The following is a 20349-nucleotide window of genomic DNA, read 5'->3' on the forward strand; positions in this document are numbered from 1 at the left end:
TGCAGTAGCACATGGCCAGCGGCTCAGTTTTCCTCCTGCTTTGCTTGTGTTTTTCCAAGGAGGTGTTACAGTACAGTTTGTCATTTACATTAACGCAATGAAGTCTCTTTGACCTCTCTGAGAGTGAATAAATAGTAATAGTGAAGCAATTCTGCTGTTGTAGATCTGCTAAATCAGTAATAGCAGCTTCCTCTCTTGATTCCTCATTTCCTCCTGCATCACTGCTGCGTTATTTTCTCTGAAAGCTGAGCTCTTTCTCTAGACTCCTCCAGGTTCCTCAGAAGACTTATATTTCTCAATCAGTGCTCTCCACCGTATGTGATTGCAGAATTCACTACGCAACCCTTCAATAGTCTGGAGCATTTCTATTGTCCTCAGAGATCACACCCCCTGCTGAAACTCTGTTATGATGTGTGCTAAACCTGAACTGACACTTCAGATTCTCCCTACAACAAAACCTTTCTGTAAGCTTTAACTGTAAACCTACACATTCATTCTACTAAACTTAACATTAACTAATCAGTAAACCAACCCAAACCTTAATATGAACTCAAACTTAACCATGATCTTAACTAATACCCTACAAAATATCGGTTACAAAATACAAACGATAACAAAAAGGTTTACTGAGGTTTACTTTAATCTTAACTAACTATTTAACCTAAACCAGTCCTTAATCTTAACCTTAACTAAACCAGTATCAAACCTTAACTTTAACTAATCATTAAACCTACCCAAACCTATAAACCAATGCTTAACCATAACCAGTCCCTAATCTCAACCTTAACTAATCATTAAACCTGCCAAAAAACACCAAACCAGTCCTTGATCTTAACTTTAACTAATCAATAAACATACTAAAATCACTAAACTAGTCCCTAATCTTAACCTTAACTAAACCAGTCCCTAATGAAAACTTAACTAATGATTAAACCTATCCAAACCACTAAACCAGTCCTTAATTTTAACCTTAACTAACCATTAAACTTATCCAAACCTCTAAACCAGTTCTTAAACTTAACATTAACTAAACCAGTCCCTAACTTTATCCTTAACCAATGTTTAAACTCACCCATTCCACTAAACCAGTCCTTAATCTTAACTAATTAATTAACCTATCCAAATCCCTAAATCAGCCCTTAATCTTAACCTCGACTAAACCAGTACCAAACCTTAACTTTAACTAATTATTAAACCTACCCAAACCTATAAACCAATGCTTAATCTTAACCATAACCTACAAAAACCAGTCCCTAGTCTTAAACCTAACTAATTATAAACCTATCCATTCCACTAAGCCAGTTCTTAATCTTAAACTGAACTAATACTTAAACCTATCCAAATCATAAGCCAGTTGTTAAACGTAACATTAACTAAACTAGTTACTAACTTTAACCAATGTTTAAACTTATCCATTTCACTAAACCAGTCCTTAAACTAAACTAAACCAGTCCCTAAATATAACCTTAACTAATGATTAAACCACCCATTCCACTAGACCAGTCCCAAAACTTACTCATTCATTTGTTATCAAACCCTTTATTTATCAGGGGTCGCCACAGTGGAATGAACCGCCAACTATTCCAGCATATGTTTTACGCAGCGGATGTCCTTCCAGCCACAACCCACTACTGGGAAACACCCATACACACTCATTCACACACACACACACACACACACACACACACACACACACACACACACACACACACACACACACACACTCATACACTATAGCCAATGTAGTTGATCAATTCCCCTATAGCGCATGTGGAGGCGCCCCATTTTGACAAACTATTTATTATATTCATATTTTCTGTGTCATTTCAAGTCTGAACTCAAAATATAGGGAATGAATAGATCCTGCATCTTACCCGATCATTCACCAGCCCAAAGCACTCAATCTGCATCAACCTTAGCTTTACCTTTAATCAACCATTAAACCAAGCCAAAACCCTGCGCTGTCCACAAACCTCTGGCCTGTAATGAGTCTGTGCATCTGCTGTTATCAGTCATCGGGTCTTTACAGGTCAGTAAATTCAGAAACCGTCTCTAAAAACATGATTTCTGTAGTAATTATCATAATGACTTTCAGTAATTAGGTCTCGGCGGTGATTATGACACTGAACCGAACACCGCTGATGATGTCATGATGCTCTTTATAATATCCATTATGATATAATAATGACTCCAGCCATGATTACAAATGCTCAATTACAGCTCCAGATCGGCGCTCATTAATGAAATTACATATTCAGCACTAATTAGATGAAAATGTCTGGAGATGTAAATATGCAAAGCGCTCCAGTGGAATAAAAGCACTGATGATCAAGGTGACGTGAGCGAGTGTGTGTGTTCTAGATGGAGAGGAGGCCAGCACTGCACTGATTCAGTTATAACTTCTAGATATTTCTGATGATCAGAGTCACACTGATGGACAGAAACACCAGAAGGGGATAACAACAATTAATCCATTAGAGAAATTGAAAGAATAGGACACAGAAAATACTTCACAATAGTTTATGCAGACAAATCTACCCTGAACTCACTGATAAAGAATATTTTGTTGATTTTAATTAAACTTTAATACTAAGCAAAACTTGTAGTATTCGGTTTAATAAACTTGTCTTTCCTTTATATTTATTCGGATTCACTATTTTATATTAAAATAAACATGATTAAACTATTATTAAACTGACTTATGATTGAATATATATTGATAAATATTAATATCTAAATGGTAACATTTTTAATTAAGTTCAATACTAGTTTATTGATTTATTATCCACTCAACTGTTCAATTTAATTAATATTTACTAATGCATTTTTGAAATGATAAGCTATAGTAGCTTACTACTGTAACTAACAGCCTCATTGAGCTCTTTGCAGGATTCTGTGCATTGGCACACAGTGGCTGGTGGGGTTTTAACCTCTCTGGATTTGGAGGTTTCCTCTATGAGCTGTTTTTGAGACTGAATCTTTTTTGTTTGATTATTTATTTTTTAATGATTGGGTTAGGAGGCACGGTGGCTCAGTGGTCAACACTGTGACCTGGCAGCAAGAAGGTTGCTGGTTCGAGCCTTGGCTGGGTCAGTTGGTGTTTCTGTGTGGAGTTTGCATGTTCTCCCCGTGTTGGCGTGGGTTTCCTCCGGGTGCTCTGGTTTCCCCCACAGTCCAAACACATGCGCTATAGGGGAACTGATCAACTACACTGCCTGTAGTGTATGAGTGTGTGTGTGAGTGAATGATGAGTGTGTATGGGTGTTTCCCAGTGCTGGGTTGTGGCTGGAAGGGCATCCGCTGTTTAAAACACATGCTGGAATAGTTGGCGGTTCATTCCACTGTGGAATAGAAGTAGAGACTAAGCCGAAGGAAAATTTATTTAATTCATTTGTTTATTAATAATTAATTTATTCATTAATCCGTTTATTTATAAATTTATTTATTCAATCATCCATTTATTCATTTATTCATTTGTTTATTCATTTATTAATATTTGTATGTATTTATTTATTTATAAATGTATTTATTAATTCATTCATTCAGTCATTCATTGATTTATTTGTTTATTCTATATTTCATTCAATCATTAATTAATTAATTAATTCATTCATTCATTCCTTCATTCATTTGTTTATTAATTTATACATTAATTAATTAATTTGTTTATTAATTTATTCATTCATTTATTTTTTCATTTGTTATTAATTAATTAATTAATTAATTAATTAATTAATTTATTCATTCATTCATTTTTATATTCATTCATTAATTAATTCATTCAATTATTTATTTATTTATTTATTCAATCATTCATTATAATAATAATTCCAACTTAAAGGACTTTTACCATTTTAAACAAGCTAAATAATTGGCCAATGCAGGAGTAAGTAAAATATTCTTGTTTTTGCTTTGAAATAACATTATTTTGCTCCAGTTCTGACTCATTTTTTTTTTTTTTTTAATCAACTATTTTTAGCTTGTCAAGAAAATGCTTTTCGGTTTAAGAATTTTGACATTTTGCTCTAGAAACTAAATAAAACCAAGTCTAAGAAAAGCAGCATTCAGTGTAAAATAGCAGTTTTCTGTATTTTGTGATTTGTTTTCATTTTCCCTCTTTATTTCTGCTTTTGAATTGCATTATGGGACCTTAATCCTTCCTCCAAAAACTTTTAACCTTGAAATCCTGACTTTTCTGAGCATGTGTAATAGTGTGCAGGGCTATATTGTGTGTGTTGGTGTTGAATATTACGCTACAGACACCTTGTAATAAACTACAAGCAAATTTTCAGTTATTACACACACTTGTTCCTCAACATATTATTTTTTATAATTATTTCATTTTTACTAAAATGTCAGTAAAAGTCACTTTGTTAAACTGTAGAGTTGAATTTTCAGCAGCAAAAGTGGACAGAGCGGAGATAATCATCCCATAATGCAGTTCACCACCACAAATAAACACAAAACACACAGAATACAGAAACCAATCATTAACATATATATAAATATATGTATATATATATACAGTGCAGATGTTGTCTGTGCTTCTGAATGACTCTTCTCTTATAATATTACTGAAAAATCTGGCTGATTTACAGATGCATGTATTTTTTGTGTGGTGTTTTTCATCTTTCCTCAGTATTTTATGAGCGCGAGTATATTTATACAGTTTCTCATTTGTTAATTGAGCTCTGACACACACACAGCGACACATTTCGCTTGCTTTCTCCAGGGGTCAGAGCTCATCTAAAGCACTTCTCAAAATTAGCAGCTGAATTTACAGTGTATTTCCACTTTTAATGCGGCTCACTGTACATTTCCATAATGAAGTGCGTTAAAAAACTAAAATAGCTTGAAGACCAAGTTAAAAAGCTCTAAACTCCTACAACAAACAGCAGCCTGCCCACATTCCTCTCTCATTCATTCATTTAAAATCTTCCTCTAATTGTGTTAATTGTCTGCCACCTAGAGGCCTGGAATTGGCAATTAATGTGTTCAGCGACGTCTTTTATAATGTATTGCCTTATTTATGTGCGCGTGGAGCTAATATTATTCAGCACCAGCGTTGAAGCAGTGGAAATAAAAATAAATCACTTTAATTAGATGATAACATTTCACTTTGGGAAGAAGTATGCGACTGCACTTGTGAAAATGACCAAGCTTTAAGTTCATTAAGAGTAGTGTCAGATAGTAGAGGGCATTCGATTGGTCAGAACATTTGATGAGAAGCTGAAGTATGAAGCAACGTAACAAAATAAAGGTGTTCAATTAGCTGGAGGTGACAACATATTGTTCATTTCTGAATGTGAATGGTCACTGTTTTCTACACTGGGTTATAGATGTCCTTAAAGGCACAGTTCACCCAAAAATGAGGATTCAATCATTAATTACTCTCATCTTACTCCTTCTGTTTAACACCTAAAGAAGATATCTTAAAAAAAATGCTGAAAACCTGCAACCATTGACTTCCATATGTTTTTTCCTAATATGAAAGTCAATGGTTACTGTTTTTATTTTTTATATCCAAGATTCATTAATGTAAACAATTAAATACAGGCTCAACTCCTGCATTTTAATCGTTTCACTTTACTTTTTCTGTTTCTGTAAGACTAAAGATACACTCACCGGCCACTTTATTAGATACACTTGACTAGTACCGAGTTGGACCAATTTTGCCATTAGAATCGCCTTAATCCTTCATGTCAGAGATTCAACAAGCTGCTGGAAATATTCCTCAGAGATTTTGCTCCAAAATAGCATATAGCATATTTTAAATAGCATATTTTAATGTTTGTGTAAGCTATCTATTTAAGAGGAACATAACCATAATTTTAATTCCATGCTGACTTTACAAAGTAGTCTGGATGTATACTTCTTATTTTAGTTTAAAAGTATACTCTCAGCACACTGGAATAAACTTTATTTGTGTATTACTTCTATAAACTTTAGTCTTGATATGATGCTGTGCTGTTTTTCAGGTGCAGCACTTCAGGGATCCAGAGCTCAGTGGTCAAACACAAACCTAGCATGTTTTAAATCCTCCGCTGCTGCATGTTTATCTGTGTGTTTTTCAGACACACACACACACACACACACACACACACACACACACACACACACACACACACACACACACACACATTCTCGTCTCCTGAACGCCTGCTGAGTGTGAATGCACTTTTAGCTTCTGGTTTACACTTCAGTTTCAGCGCTCTGCTGCGTCCGGCTCTCAGCTTTACAGCATTTCACCACTAGTTTTATTTCTAATATTCTGGCTCACAACAACAAACTCTTGCTAGCTCCACCGTAAAAAGTTCTTCTCTTTAATTTCAGTCTTTTTTCTAGTCCAAATATGTAAAAACATTTAAATCAGGAAGCATTTTCTACACTCTCAAGGTACGCAAGCTGTCACTGGGGTGAGACCTTTTCAGTACAAATTTGTAGCTAAAAGGTCCATATTAATACATCAAGGGAACATATTAGTACCTAAAAAGTACAAAAGTGTTCCTCTTAATTTTTTAGGTACTAATATATACTTTTAAGGTACCAATATGTACCCTTTAAGTACAAGCGTACCTTTTGAAAAGGTACCACCCCAGTGACAGCTCGAGTACCTTTATTTCTGAGTGTAGACAAGCCAAAATATGGTTTTGTTTTCAGAAATAAGGTCAATTTTATCATTATTTTTTAAACAAGCACAATAATCTGTCCATGCATGGGGTAAGAAGTTATTTCAAAGCAAAAACAATATTTTTTTTCTTACCCCATTGGCGTTTTGTTTTAGCCACACGGCTGTTTGACACTATTATTCGCACCTACCCAGTCAGCGCAGACCACAGACACCTGCATCATGAAATGCAGTTATTTTTTCTTCCATTCAGCATGCCATGCGGTACGAACTGTCATTAAAACTACACTCTTCCAGCAGTTCATAGTTGCATCCGATATCTGGTTTATCATGGGGGCATGTATGAAATGTTCCGGAGTGAAAGTGAAAGTGCCAAACTGCAGTTAAAGTCCACAATTAAAAGTGAAACAGACGAAATTACATGAAACTCTGGAGGAAAAGTGGATAGCGCAGGGACACAATGACGTTAATCAAATTATGTTATAACATGTAAAACAGGATCTTGAAAGGAACATTCAAAACGTAACTCATGTAAACCTTCATTTTATTACTGCCTCAATTAGATTAAGGCCAATAATTCGATTACTGATGTCCATGTAAACATAGTCATTGAGTTACTATTATACTATTAAGTAACTATTATACATACTATTAATTAACATGTTTTTTTTTAATGTCTATCAAAATCTCTCAGATTAAAAGACCGTAATTTCTGTGTTCGGGACCGTTTACAGGAGAGTAAATAGGCGAGTAAGTAAACGTTCATTATTGTGTGAACTGACCCTTCAAACTAAAATGGCTTCGCCTCGCGCTTCAACAACGTCTCTTCTCTGATTGGTGTTTACTGCTGTGAGGGATCAACCTGTTACTCACCTCAAGCCCCGCCCACGTGCGCGCCTTCAGCCACACTCGAGTACCGCGTTACTGGAAAATCAAACAAAAAAGCGTTAATATTCTCTGTTTACACTCGATACAGCGTGTAAATATGAGTCCAGCGTATATTCTCCTCCTACACTGTACTCACAAACTGAAGAATGAGTGAACTTCGGCAGTTTGGACCGTGAGCAGCTCCGCCGCCAGACTTCAGGATTCCAGCATCAGGGACAAGCACGTGCTTTATTTTCAATGGCGTCCGTATTTTATATTTGTTTATTTATTTTATTTATTTTGAGTATCAGACTGTGTATTATGTTGTAAACGCGCTGCGGTTGTAATGAAGAGACCACATGGAAACGTTTGGCGGATGGTGACGTCAGCTGTACGTTCCTGGACCTGACAGGCTGACTGTAAGTACACTATTAATAATGCTCTGACTGTCGATGAGTGGATAATGTTGTCAAATGGCTTAACATGTAAAAGCAGGTGCATTGACACTTGTTTTCGATTTTAAATATGGATTGAATTCATTAGCCAATCATTTGTTTGATTGATTTGTTCAGTTCAGTTTCCCTCGTGAGAGTCTGGTGTTACTTTTATTTGTGTTTATTTAAAATGTTAACATTTCAACAAAAAGGGACTTGTGGACAAAAGCAAACTTATTGTTTAGACAACACATGGAGGTCTACAAACATTAAATATAAACATATATAAATAAATAGCCTAAACAAACAGACAAATAAATAAATGTATGTTTCCTCTGGGTTTAAAATGTCTAAAATGACAGATTTCATGACGCTCTTGCTCAAAATTTGCAGATATTGAGAAATTAAGAGGCATACATCATATTTAAATGCATTCTAATCTGTACTAGGCGTATATACTGTTAATGAAATATAGTAAATAAATCATCTGCCAATGGGCTTTGGAGTAAGATATTGCAAACCCTGTTAGCAGATTATTTAGCTTATTTTAAGGAAAAACTCACTTAATTATGGCTGTTTATTTCTTAAAAGAAGATCTTTTTGCTTGCATATAAAATGCATCTTGATTTAAATATTTTTACAGTAACAGTAAAAAAAAGCTTTTTTGCAGTAATTAATGTAACCTATAACCAATATACGAGTTTCCTTCATTTCAGTGGCTTGTTTACATTCAGACTGACGATGCATCATTAAACATCCCATAATAAATCATTAGATGCTCATTTGGTTGCAAAATGGTGTGTTGAGGATCAGAAAGGTAGTTTTGCAATATTTGACAGTATTGCAGCTTGACTGTTTCTGTTCTCCAGCTCTGAAGAAGTCAGTTTCATCAGTTACTCCAGGTTTTTCAGCCGGACAGGTTTTCATATGACAGAAAATGTGTTTAAAATAGACTTTGATGGAGTTTTGTCAAGATTAGAGCTGTTGTTTAATGAAACAGTGTTTATTTGAAATGATGAATGATTTGTGTTGCACTTGAGTTTATACAAAAGAAAATTGTACTGGAAAACCATCAGCTTAACCTTGAATTGCTTATGTTGATTATTATTTGAGCAAACAGTAAACCTGCTGATCAGAAGAGTCTGAAAGCACAGTTAAGGCCCTTTCACATCATGCACATGCACATCTTTTAACCATTATGTGCAGTGCTGTTGGGTCATTGTCATCCACTCTGAGCTGATTTTAGGTCATGATTTGGACAACTTTCTCTGTGTTTCAGCAAATGAGATGATTATTGGTGAGAAACTTTGTTTTGACTCATATTTTGGGAAAATTGTATATAATTTTGATATTATAATAACACTGTGAGCAAATTCACTGCCCTTTGGTTATGTTGGAGGCTGTTTTTGCTCCTCTGACTTCCATTATAATCACATTTTTTGATTGCAAAGCCCTCGTTAAAAAGAGGGACAATTTGTTATCATCACTGTTGATCATCATTTGCAGTGCATGAAAAGCTTAGTTTCTGGTTTAAAATGATATAGTTATATGGAGCATGTTTGCGAGTGTGTGAGAGAGACTTTTGCACACTTGCCTTGATATGTTTGAGAACATAAAATAAGCAGCTTATATCTCTAAACACAGTAAACATAGTAAGTGTATTTATGCATGCACACTATAAATCGCTGTTATACTCCACTGAACTCCATATAAAGGACAGAAACTCTTTTGAACAGGCCTATCTAAAGGGTTAATGCTGACAACTGATGATCAACAGTAAAAATGAAAAGTTGTCCCTCTTAATCCCAACAGGGAAAACCAGTAACACTCAGTAATGCATGAGTATAAGCTGTCATGGCTTTGCAATCAAAAAGTGTGATTATAATGGAAGTCAATGGAGCAAAAACAGCCACAAGCATAATGAAAGCGGTTAAAAAGTGTTTTTTTTCTATGCATTTATTACAGGATGTCTGTGGGGTCTTAAAAAGTATTCAAATTTGGAGATATTTCAATTTAGAGATATTAAAGGGCTTCAGAAAGTCTTTAATGCTATTTTTAATGTATAGCTTTAGCGAATAAAGGTTCATAGAAGTCAAATTTCAAGATCAAAAATTGTTGTAAGAAAGATCAAAGTCCATAATGCAGGGGGAGCACCAGCTCTGCACATTTTCCATGCCTCCTGAACCAACACACCTGATTCAGATCATCAGCTCATTAGCAGAGACTGAAAGACCTGTAAAGGGTGTGATGGACAGAGGAGACATCCAAAACATCCAGGAACGTGGTTGAGAAACACGGCCATAATGCAGTGCAAAAGCATATTCAACCAAGGAAAAAATAATGACTATAATCACAAAAAACTGCCAATTTATGGATATTTTTCACAGTGTAGAAGCTAATTATCATGACTTTTCCTCTGGGTATGGCTCATGTCAGAGAAACCCAGCCCAAATATGCTGAACAATGCTAAACGGCAGATTCGAGGGCTAATCCAGCGGCTTTCGGGCAGTTTTGCTGCCATTATTTATGATCTCCCGGAAACAAGCATCTTTTTTCCTCTATAGTTGTCCAGAGGTTGTTAATAAAGAGACGAACGCTCCTGTAAATATATGTGACCATAAACTGGCATGCAGAAAACACACACTTCTCACGCTGGTGTTTTCCCTTCAGATCCTAATGCAATTGCGTTCAGCATATTTCTGCTCCGCTTTATGATATCTCACAGTGATCAGTCCAAGACGAAGGTAATTGAAGGTGTAAATCGGACTCGTTCTCTAGTGTCATTCAGAACAAACACTCATTTTATTGAGCTTCTTAAAGTCAGTGTGGAAATGCATTGGTGAAATAATATGAGACGCTACACACAGGGATTCATCCTTCCTGCTTTTTCAGTTTTATAAGGGTCAGTTCACCCAGAAATGAACGTTTACTCACTGTTTACTCTCCCTCAAGTGGTTTTAAACCTTTATGCTTTTCTTCTGTTGAAGATATTTCGATAAAAGTTGTAAACCTGTAACCTTTGACTTTCATAGAAGGGAACTTAAAGGAAAATAAACAATAAATAAGAAAAATGGTTTCACTTTTAAAATGTTGATTTGCTTAGCCCATTGGCAGATTATTTAGCTTGTTTTAAGGAAAAACTTACTTAATTTTGACTCCTTATTTCTGAAAAAGAGACTAAATGTTTTGCTTGTCTAGTAAAGGCTTCTTGATTTAGGAATCTGGATATTTTGTCTACAAACAGAACTCAAACTCTTGATTTGCATGGAAGCTGTAGTGATTTGCGAGTCTCTGCGGTGCGGGAGGGAGTGTTGGAGTACCTGTCCTGCGTGGCCTAATAGGTTTGTCTGTCTGAAAGCTCATAAAACGCATCAGTCGTCTGTGCACCTGGACCGACGGTGAGCAATGAAAATGTCAGCCGGGACTGAACTGCATCTGACTGCTAAAGGTTACGCTCTGAATATCAATGCAGATCCACCAAAACAAGAGACTAAAGATTCCCAGTGTGTGCCCCGCGCCTCGTCAACAGTAATAAATCATTAGCATCCAAACAAATGAGAAGATTCCAGTGGGTGTGTGTGTGTGTGTGTGTGTGTGTGTGTGTGTGTGTGTGTGTGTGTGTGTGTGTGTGTGTGTGTGTGTGTGTGTGTGTGTGTGTGTGTGTGTGTGTGTGTATGCCGTTAGCTAATCGATCATGTTTGTTCTGCTTTGGCGATCTGCATGCTCGGCCCGGTGTCTCTTTGACAATATGATGAAGCGAGCGGCGCTGGATTAAAGTGAAGATTGATGGCCTTCAGCTTCGGTTTCCTCCACCTGTAATGCATCACGGCCGTCCCGCTTCTGGTCTGCACAGTTAACTGGGATGCGCTGCGTCTCCTGTCGCGCCTCAGACGCTAATCTACAGTAGCATCTCTCAGCTCCTGTTTATTGACTTTTCTCTCTGTTTACTCCTGGACTGAACCACAGCTCTGGGCTGATGATGGAAAACAATGAGGGCGGACTGGGGTGTGCAGTACTACAATGCTGATGGGTGGAGGAGTTGATGGAGGATAATATTAATAATAATCATGATGGTGGATGCATTGATGGGTGGATGGTTTGTTTGTTTGATGGTTGGGTGGATGAATGGATTGATGTGTGGATGGATGGAGGGTGGATTGTTGGAAAAGCGGATGGATGGGTAGATTGGATTAGTGCATGGATGGGTAGGTGAAGGGTTGATTGAGGGGTGGATTGATGGAAACGTTGTTGGATTGATGGATGGAATGTTGGATGCTTTGGTGGATGGATGAGTGGTTGAGTAGATGGGTGGATGGATGGATGAATGGATGGATTAACGGACATGTAGAGGAAAGAGTTGATTGATGGAAAAGTGGATAGATGGGTAGTTTGGATAAGTTCAATTCAATTCAGTGCTTGGAGGGGTAGGTGGTGAGGGAGTGGTTAAATGATTGGGTGAAGGGTTGATGGTTGGGTGGATTGGGAGTGTTAATTGATGGATGGGTGGATTGTCGGATGGAATTTTGGCTGCATTTATGGGTCAATTGGTTGGTGGGTGAATTGGTTGACTTTTGGAACGGTTGATTGATGGTTGGGTGGGTTGGTGAACGGATGGTTGAGTAGATGGGTGGATGGATGGATTGATGGACATGTAGAGGAAAGGGTGGATTGATGGAAAAGTGGATGGATGGGTAGATTGGGTAAGAGCTTGAATGGGTAGATAGTGAGTGGGTGGTTAATTGGTTGGGTGAAGGGTTGATGGACAGGTGGATTGTTGGATGAGTTGATGAGGGTGGATGGATGGAGTAAATGTTTGATGGATAGATGGATTGGCCGCTTGGTTTGATTGATGGAATGTTGGATGGAAGGATGGGTTGATGGGTGGATGGATGGATTGATAGGTAGTTTGAAGTGCTTAAATTGGTAGCTGGTGAGTGGGTGGTTGAATGGTTGGGTGAATGGTTGATTAATCGGTGGATGGATGGATGGGTCGATTGGTGGGTTGGTGGATTGATGGTTGGATGGAAGGATTAGTTGATTGATGGTGCGATGGGTTGGTGTGTGGATAGATGGTTGAGTAGGTGGGTGGATTGATTAAAGTGTATGATGGGTAGACTGGTCAATGGGTGTTTGGATGGATGGTGGATTGATGGTTGGAATGGTTGACGGAAGGATGGGTTGATGGGTGGATTGATGAATGGAATATTAATTGGTGGATGGATGGATGGGTTGAGTGATAGATTGAATGTGGGTGGTGGATGGATGGTTGAATAGATGGTGGATTGATGGAAAAGCAGATGGATGGGTAGACTAGTGAATGGATGGTTGGATTGATGGTTGGATGAAAGGATTGATAAGTAGGTGGATTGATTGTTGAATGGATTGATAAGTAGATGTGTGGATGGATAAGTGGATTGATGGATAAAATAATGGAATTAGAGTTGGTTGAGTGAATAACTAGTAAATTCAGTACATCAAGAGAATGTAAGTATTTATTATTATTTTAATAAATTATTATTATTTTGTATTTAAATTTTACTTTTTATGGCTGGTGGTCAAAGTTTTTATGACTGGTCCTATTTTTTCTTTAAATAAATAAAAATGTTTTATTAATAAATACAATGTTTCACCAAACTTTATTTTAATTAGTTTATTATTATTATTATTATTATTATTATTATTATTATTATTATGAGATATTTGGACAAAAAACAAGACAAAAACTTTAAGTAGGAAAATCTTTTTGCATTTCAGGGCTACTCCAGACCTCATTTATCCTCTCTGTCCATTTCTGACTCTTAATAAGTAATAATAACAGTTAGCAGCATCTGCATGAACAGTCTGAATAATACACAGAGTAAAGCACAGAGATGCTGAAGTGTTGCAGATAATCAGCGACCGCTAACAAATCAAGCCTGTTTTTCCAGCGCAATCAACAGTTTCTGAGATGGAGAAGTGCTGAGTGCACGGGGAACATTAGTATGCTCTCTGCGCTCTTTCATAATGCAATAACAATATTGCTTCCGCTTTTGTAACTTGTTCTCTAGTTGGTTTCACATTTAGATTTGCAAGCTTAATGTTGCACCCAAAGGCAGAAATAGCATCCATTTGCTGCCCGGATGCAGGTTATAAAGAGAACAAATCTAAATTATTTTACAAGACATAAGTGCTAAATGGGTTGCTTTTGTCCAGTTATGAGAGTTGATGGCAGATTTAAGTGCATTGCATATTTTGGACTATACATAAATTACATGTTTGTATAAAAGCACAGCGATTTGAATCAAATATAGCAACCAAATACAAAACATTTAGACTTTATTAATGATTAGTTTGTTAAATTGTTATTTTTTGCCTAATTGATGTAATAATTGTTAAATTTGCTGTGGCAGATAAATAAATTATTTAATATTAAGTATGATGTAAGTCTTAATATTTTTGTATTTAAATCTACATTTTAATACTTGTGATACCTGTTATAACCTGCCTATTACATCCTGTACACCAAGAGATTATTAATTTTTAAGAGAGTATTTAATTTTTAATTTTAATTTCTAAATTATTTTTACAAATTATATATATATATATATATATATATATATATATATATATATATATATATAGCCTCATATTGCTCATATTGCTTGTTTACTGGTTGGGGTTGCACCATCGTACTTAATTTCTTCCTCATTCCTCATCAAGTTCCTCCTCATTAGTATTTACCCTATTTATATAATTGGTAGTATTTACATACCCATGGTAGTAACAAATGGTAGTAATAAATAAATTTAAATAAAAATAAAATCTAAAATTAAATTTGAAATTAAATATAAACGTGAAAATAAAAGTAAAAAAATACACTTAAATAATATTAAATATAAAAAATAAAATTAAATGTAAACCTCATTGGTATAATTGGTAGAAATTAAAAAAGATAAAATTAAATAAGTGTAATAAAATATAAATTTTAAAATTAAACATTATCATGAAAATTAATACATTTATATAATATAAAATATAAAAAAATAAAATATAAAATAAAATGTGAAAAACATCAATTATATAATTGGTATTTTATCTTAAAAATTAACAATAAATAAAATACATATATAAATATATATATATATATATATATTAGGGATGTGCGGAGCAGCCGGTATTTGTATTTGTATTTGTATTTGTTGAGAGGGGAAAAGTATTTGTATTTGTATTTGTATTTGTATTCGAGTAAAATTCAAAATGGCGCAAAAATATATATTTTTTCTATTACACTTCTAATTTACGTTATATTGAAAGTATTGTTTAATTATACCCATTATATAAATTATAGATATGCAATATTGGCTGTTGTTTTTGAACATGTGATAAGAAATGTCATTGAAAAGAAAATAACATAGAAGCCATTATCTCATCCATGGTTAAACCAACAACTAATAAAATCCCATTGTGAATACTATGAACCCCACCACCACCGTTCTTGTTGAAGGACACTGAATAGACAGAATAAAAACAAATAATACTTCAAAAAACTGTTCTTCTTCTGAAAGAACTTTTTTCCAATGGGCAGAATTCCAAAAACTAAAATTAACTAAATAAATCTAAATAAAACCCTGCCTGGGAGATCTGGCAGAACAAAAGTATTCTATATAATACTAAAAGATACAGCCCTGCTATTATCATCTGCCAGCCACAAAAAAAGACACAAAGTTTGTTTATTTGTTTATTTAGAGATATCTGCAAATATTTTTCAATGGAAGTCAATGGAGGAATATGACTAGTCAGTCATAATATATTTGCAGATATTTCCAATCTGAATTATAATTATGACAAGTCAAAATATAATTAGAGATATCTCTAAATATATTTATGGATAGTCTGAACAAGGTTTAAATGCTAAAACGGCTTGCCATACGCACAGTGGCACAGTGGAGATTTCTCTAGTTATATTGTTTCAGTCGTTTGTTATGCAGTGACATGCAGTCAAATATTTCGCCTAACAGTCCTTAGGGATGCGGTGACACGCAGTCAGATATTTTACCGGACAGATCCGCCACTTTTGGCGCGCATAAACAATCATAAAGCTCTCGTGCTGCAGGAAGGAGGAGGTCTGCTAAAGGCGCGCAGCTGACGTGCAGTGAGGGGTTTGCGTCTTTAATAAACTACGGCAGTTTGCGATCACTGAACAGTAAGAATGATTAATAAATCCATATGAAACAGTCCCTTAAAAGTCACGTCTTGCTTTCAGTTTCGGGCTTTGGCGCGTTTTGAACTGAGCGTGTGTCTTTCTCTCTCTCTCTCTCTCTCTCTCTCTCTCTCTCTCTCTCTCTCACTCACTCACTCACTCACGCGGGCATGCACTGTGGTCTCATCAGGAAACGCTGCTTTTTGATATAGTGTTTTTCTTGCTCCCGAATACAAATAATTTTTCAAGTATTTGTTCGAATCAAGTATTCGTAAAAACACGCTATTCGTGCCTTTCCGAATACCGTATTCGGGTTCGGCTCCGCCCTTAAATATATATATATATATATATATATATATATATATATATAATAAAATAGAAATTGGAAGCATTTTTCTTAAAATTTTAAAATATTTAATATTTAAATATAAAAAAATATATAAATAAATACAGTTTCACCAGACTTATTTTTATTTGTATTATTATTATTATTATCTATTTTTTATTTATTTTCTTAATTAAATCTTTAAATGCACGAGATAATAAATAAGGAACGATCTACAGAGATCTCTGAAATCTAAAATGTTTAAATGTTAAATGACCCGTGTTAATTAAATGTTACATGACCCGTGAGTCTGCTGTGATTGGCTGCTTTGCATCTTAAAGTGACATGAGCTTCAAAAGACTGCAGGAAGAGATCTTGACATGTTCATTTAAGTGAAATTGAGAGTGAAAGAATCTCACAGGAGAGCCTCAATTTAACAGTCAGTTTAATTAACTAATAAATGCAGAATACTCTTGTTCAGCAGTGATTTCTGTAAACACAATTAGTGTATTTACTTGAAGAAGAGGGTCAGAAAATGCATTTACTCACTTAAAAGTTCACTCAGTAATTCCTGCAAACCTTTTACACAGAAAATTAATTAAAATAAATGCAAGCTACACCTGCAGATAATTGCATGCATAACTCAAAAGACTTCAGTTCTAATTTAATATTATGACATGAATACATTTTTGTTAAGTGAAGATGAAAAGGAAAATGATAACAGAAAAAGGTCTTAAAATACACACAGACTGTAGATAAATGCATTGTGAATTACTGGGAAAAATACATACGTTTCAGATTATGATGTAAAGTATTCTAAAATTAATATTGAATAAACACATGGATAATAAATGCAAAGTAAATTTATTTCCATAGTTGCAATAAGAATAATCAAATCAGTTTTTTTAAATTAAATTAAATTTTATTCTATTTTAATTTATTTTATTTTTAATTAATTTAGATTTTGTTAAATTTAGTTTAATTAATTTTTTAATAAATTATTTTGTTTAAGTTTTTATTTAGTTTAATTTAAAATTTTTGTTTAATTCTGATTTTGTTTAATATAGTTTAATGTGTGTTATTATTTTATTTTTGTTTAATTTAGTTAATTTTTTTGTTTATTATGTTAATCTATTTTTGTTTAATTTTGATTTTGTTTAATTTAGTTTAATTTAATTATGTTAATTGTATTTAATTATTTAATTTTATTTATGTTTAATTTAATTGATTTCTTTTAATTATTTTTATTTTTCTTAAATTTAATTTTTAATAATTTTTTGTTTTATTATTTTGTTTTGTTTTAAGTAAATTTTATTTTGTTTAATGTTTGTTTAATTTAATGTATTATTATTTTATTTTTGTTTAATAAATTTTTTTGTAGTTTTTTAAATGTAATTTAATTTGTTTAATTTATTTTATTTTACTTTAAGAATAAAATAACTAATTTAATCCATTAAAAATCTGCAGTTAAAACAAAAATACAGGATTATGGAAAATATATTGGTATTGATTTTCATATTATAATTGTATTATTAATATATATGTATTATTAATATATAGGAAATATAAGTGTTACCAATAAGGATAAAATTAACATGGAGTTTTCTCAATTTTCTTTATTCCCAGATGTAGAACTCACAACATTTGGTTGTTGTAATAAAGCATTTGTTGTTATTTGTAGTTGTTATTGGATATTTTGAGTTTGTGTGTGGGTGTGGTCAGACTGCAAACATAGAAAAGAAACAAAGTATTACTAATTAATCAAAGTTATTTCACTTAATAGCTAACACATCAATCAACATTTCAGTGTAACAACTAAACATAACCATATTCAGAGCATATGAGTTTTTAGAATAGTTACCTAAACACAAAACACTCCCTAATACGACAGAAAATATGCCCAGGCAATCATCACTAAATACTTAAAGCAAGTGTAGTTTAGCATTAATCAGCTAATAATCACATTATCTTCAATTGGTGATCTCAAACAGATTATTCAAACTTCACGACAGTGACACAACCAAGATTAAACTTTCTTACCGCACTGGGAACAGGAAAATATCAGTTTTAGATCAGTTTTACAGGTTATCTGCGCACAACAACACGAGTCACTCGCTGGGCATTGTGTACTTGTTTGCTTGTGTTGTTTTTTTATCCCAGAGTCCACTGCGATCTTCCCTTAAAGGGGACAGAACCCAACAATAAGGTATATTTATTTGTAGTCAAACATGCCGGCTGTTTTACTCATAAGTCAGAACAACAAAAGACAGTAAAAGAAGAAAGTAAAAATACTGGAGGACAGATTAGATTTGAATCTTCCAGTGCACATTCATTATTGAAGAAGAAATTAAGTATTATTACAATGCAGGTTATAACCTATAACTCAATTAAAATAACACAATAAACAGTGTTCAGCATAAACAAGTCTCACAGATCTCTCATGTACTGTCATGTTTTCTCCAGGACGCTTTACAGAAATATATTTGTGCAGATACATTAGATTTATTTGTGTTTCTTTAATAATTTAGACTCTTATAGGACAGTGCAGACACTACACGACACTCACTTCTGTCCAAACAGCTTACAGGAGTTGATTCTGCATGACAATTAAGGGCCTTTAATGAATTGAATAATGACCTGCTATAATGCCGCATATGGTCCACATTCATACACTCTCTTTGTCATGTAGGAGCTTGACAGTCTATTGTTTCTGCAAATAAAATATGGATTGGAGCAAATATTAATTACACACCATTAATATTCATGTGCCGGGGGGTTTGGCAGCTTTTCCCTGGAATTAATTGTTGTTAAAGACCATTTGTTTTAGCTAGTTAGATATTTAAAGCAGAGGTGTAAATGAAATATTGTACTATAAATAAATTAGAGGATCTTACTCTTCTCTGATTGGTCAGATGTTTATACACTGCTCTGATTGGTCAGATGGTTATTCTCTGCTCTGATTGGTCAGATGGTTATACTCTTCTCTGATTGGTCACATGGTTTTACTCTTTGCTGGTTGGTCAGATGATCCTCCTCTTTTCTGATTGGTCAGTTGATTATACTCTTCTATGATTGGTCAGATAATCCTACTCTTCCATGATTGGCTCATTGGCCATAGTTTTCTCTGATTGGTCAGAGTGTCCTACTTTTCTCTGATTGGCTCACTGGCCATATTCTTCTCTGATTGGTTAGTTGGTCATAGTCTTCTCTAATTGGTCACATGGCCTACTCTTGCTCTAATTAATCAGAGGGTCCCACTCTTCTCTGATTGGTTAATTGGCCATACTCTTCTCTGATTGGTCAGATGGTTATACTCTGCTCTGATTGGTCAGGTGATCCTACTCTTCCCTGATTGGTCAGATGATCCGACTCTTCTCTGATTGGTCAGATGATCCTACTCCTCCCTGATTGGTCAGATGGCCCTACTCTTGCTCTAATTTGTCAGAGGGCCCCACTGTTTTCTGATTGGCTAACTGGCTATACTCCTTTTTTTTTGATTGGTGACTCTATAAATATAACATGATATAATATATTAAGCCAAATACCAAATTCATTGTGAACATTTATGCAAGTTTGGTTGTTAAATACAATTATAGTATAATATTTGTACATACAGTTATTGTTTTACATATAGTCAGAGTATTAATAGTTATTATTCTGTTCATTGAAGCACAGTGTCAGATAAGCTATAATAATAGCACTTGATCAGATGTTTGTCTTATTTTAAACTCCTGCTAAATTTGATTATTAGTTATGTGTGTGCGGAGCGGCGGCAGAAGAGCCTCTTTCATGTCAGATCAAATGCATTCATTATTTCTGCTGCTGAGAGTCAGATGAGGCTCTGTAACGCATGCGGTTTGAAGATCTCCAGCAGTTTGAGATCAGGAGTTCTGGAGGATTCTGCCCTGATGGATGA

The 20349-nt window shown here is 34.4% G+C and overlaps 1 protein-coding gene and 1 long non-coding RNA gene across 3 annotated transcripts in view; one reads left to right on the forward strand and one right to left on the reverse strand.

Annotated features, from left to right (window-relative positions):
• The window catches only part of LOC141380797 (uncharacterized), a 23487-nt gene extending 15505 nt beyond the window's left edge, over positions 1-7982 (reverse strand). The window contains exons 1-2 of one of the 2 annotated variants that reach the window (XR_012399634.1): positions 7653-7902; positions 7502-7552 (exon numbers count right to left, since the gene is read on the reverse strand). This is a non-coding gene — a long non-coding RNA (uncharacterized lncRNA). Of the gene's footprint in view, positions 1-7501; positions 7553-7652 lie in introns of both variants that reach the window. The other variant, XR_012399635.1, reaches the window with a different exon arrangement.
• vstm2a (V-set and transmembrane domain containing 2A) overlaps positions 7482-20349 on the forward strand; it is a 222427-nt gene continuing 209559 nt past the window's right edge. Inside the window, exon 1 of the mRNA XM_073940338.1 lies at positions 7482-7914. The gene's annotated coding sequence lies outside the window, so the exon portion shown is untranslated. The remainder of the gene's footprint in view (positions 7915-20349) is intronic.

This window comes from Danio rerio, chromosome 24, assembly GCF_049306965.1.
Source record: "Danio rerio strain Tuebingen ecotype United States chromosome 24, GRCz12tu, whole genome shotgun sequence".
NCBI lineage: Eukaryota > Metazoa > Chordata > Actinopteri > Cypriniformes > Danionidae > Danio > Danio rerio.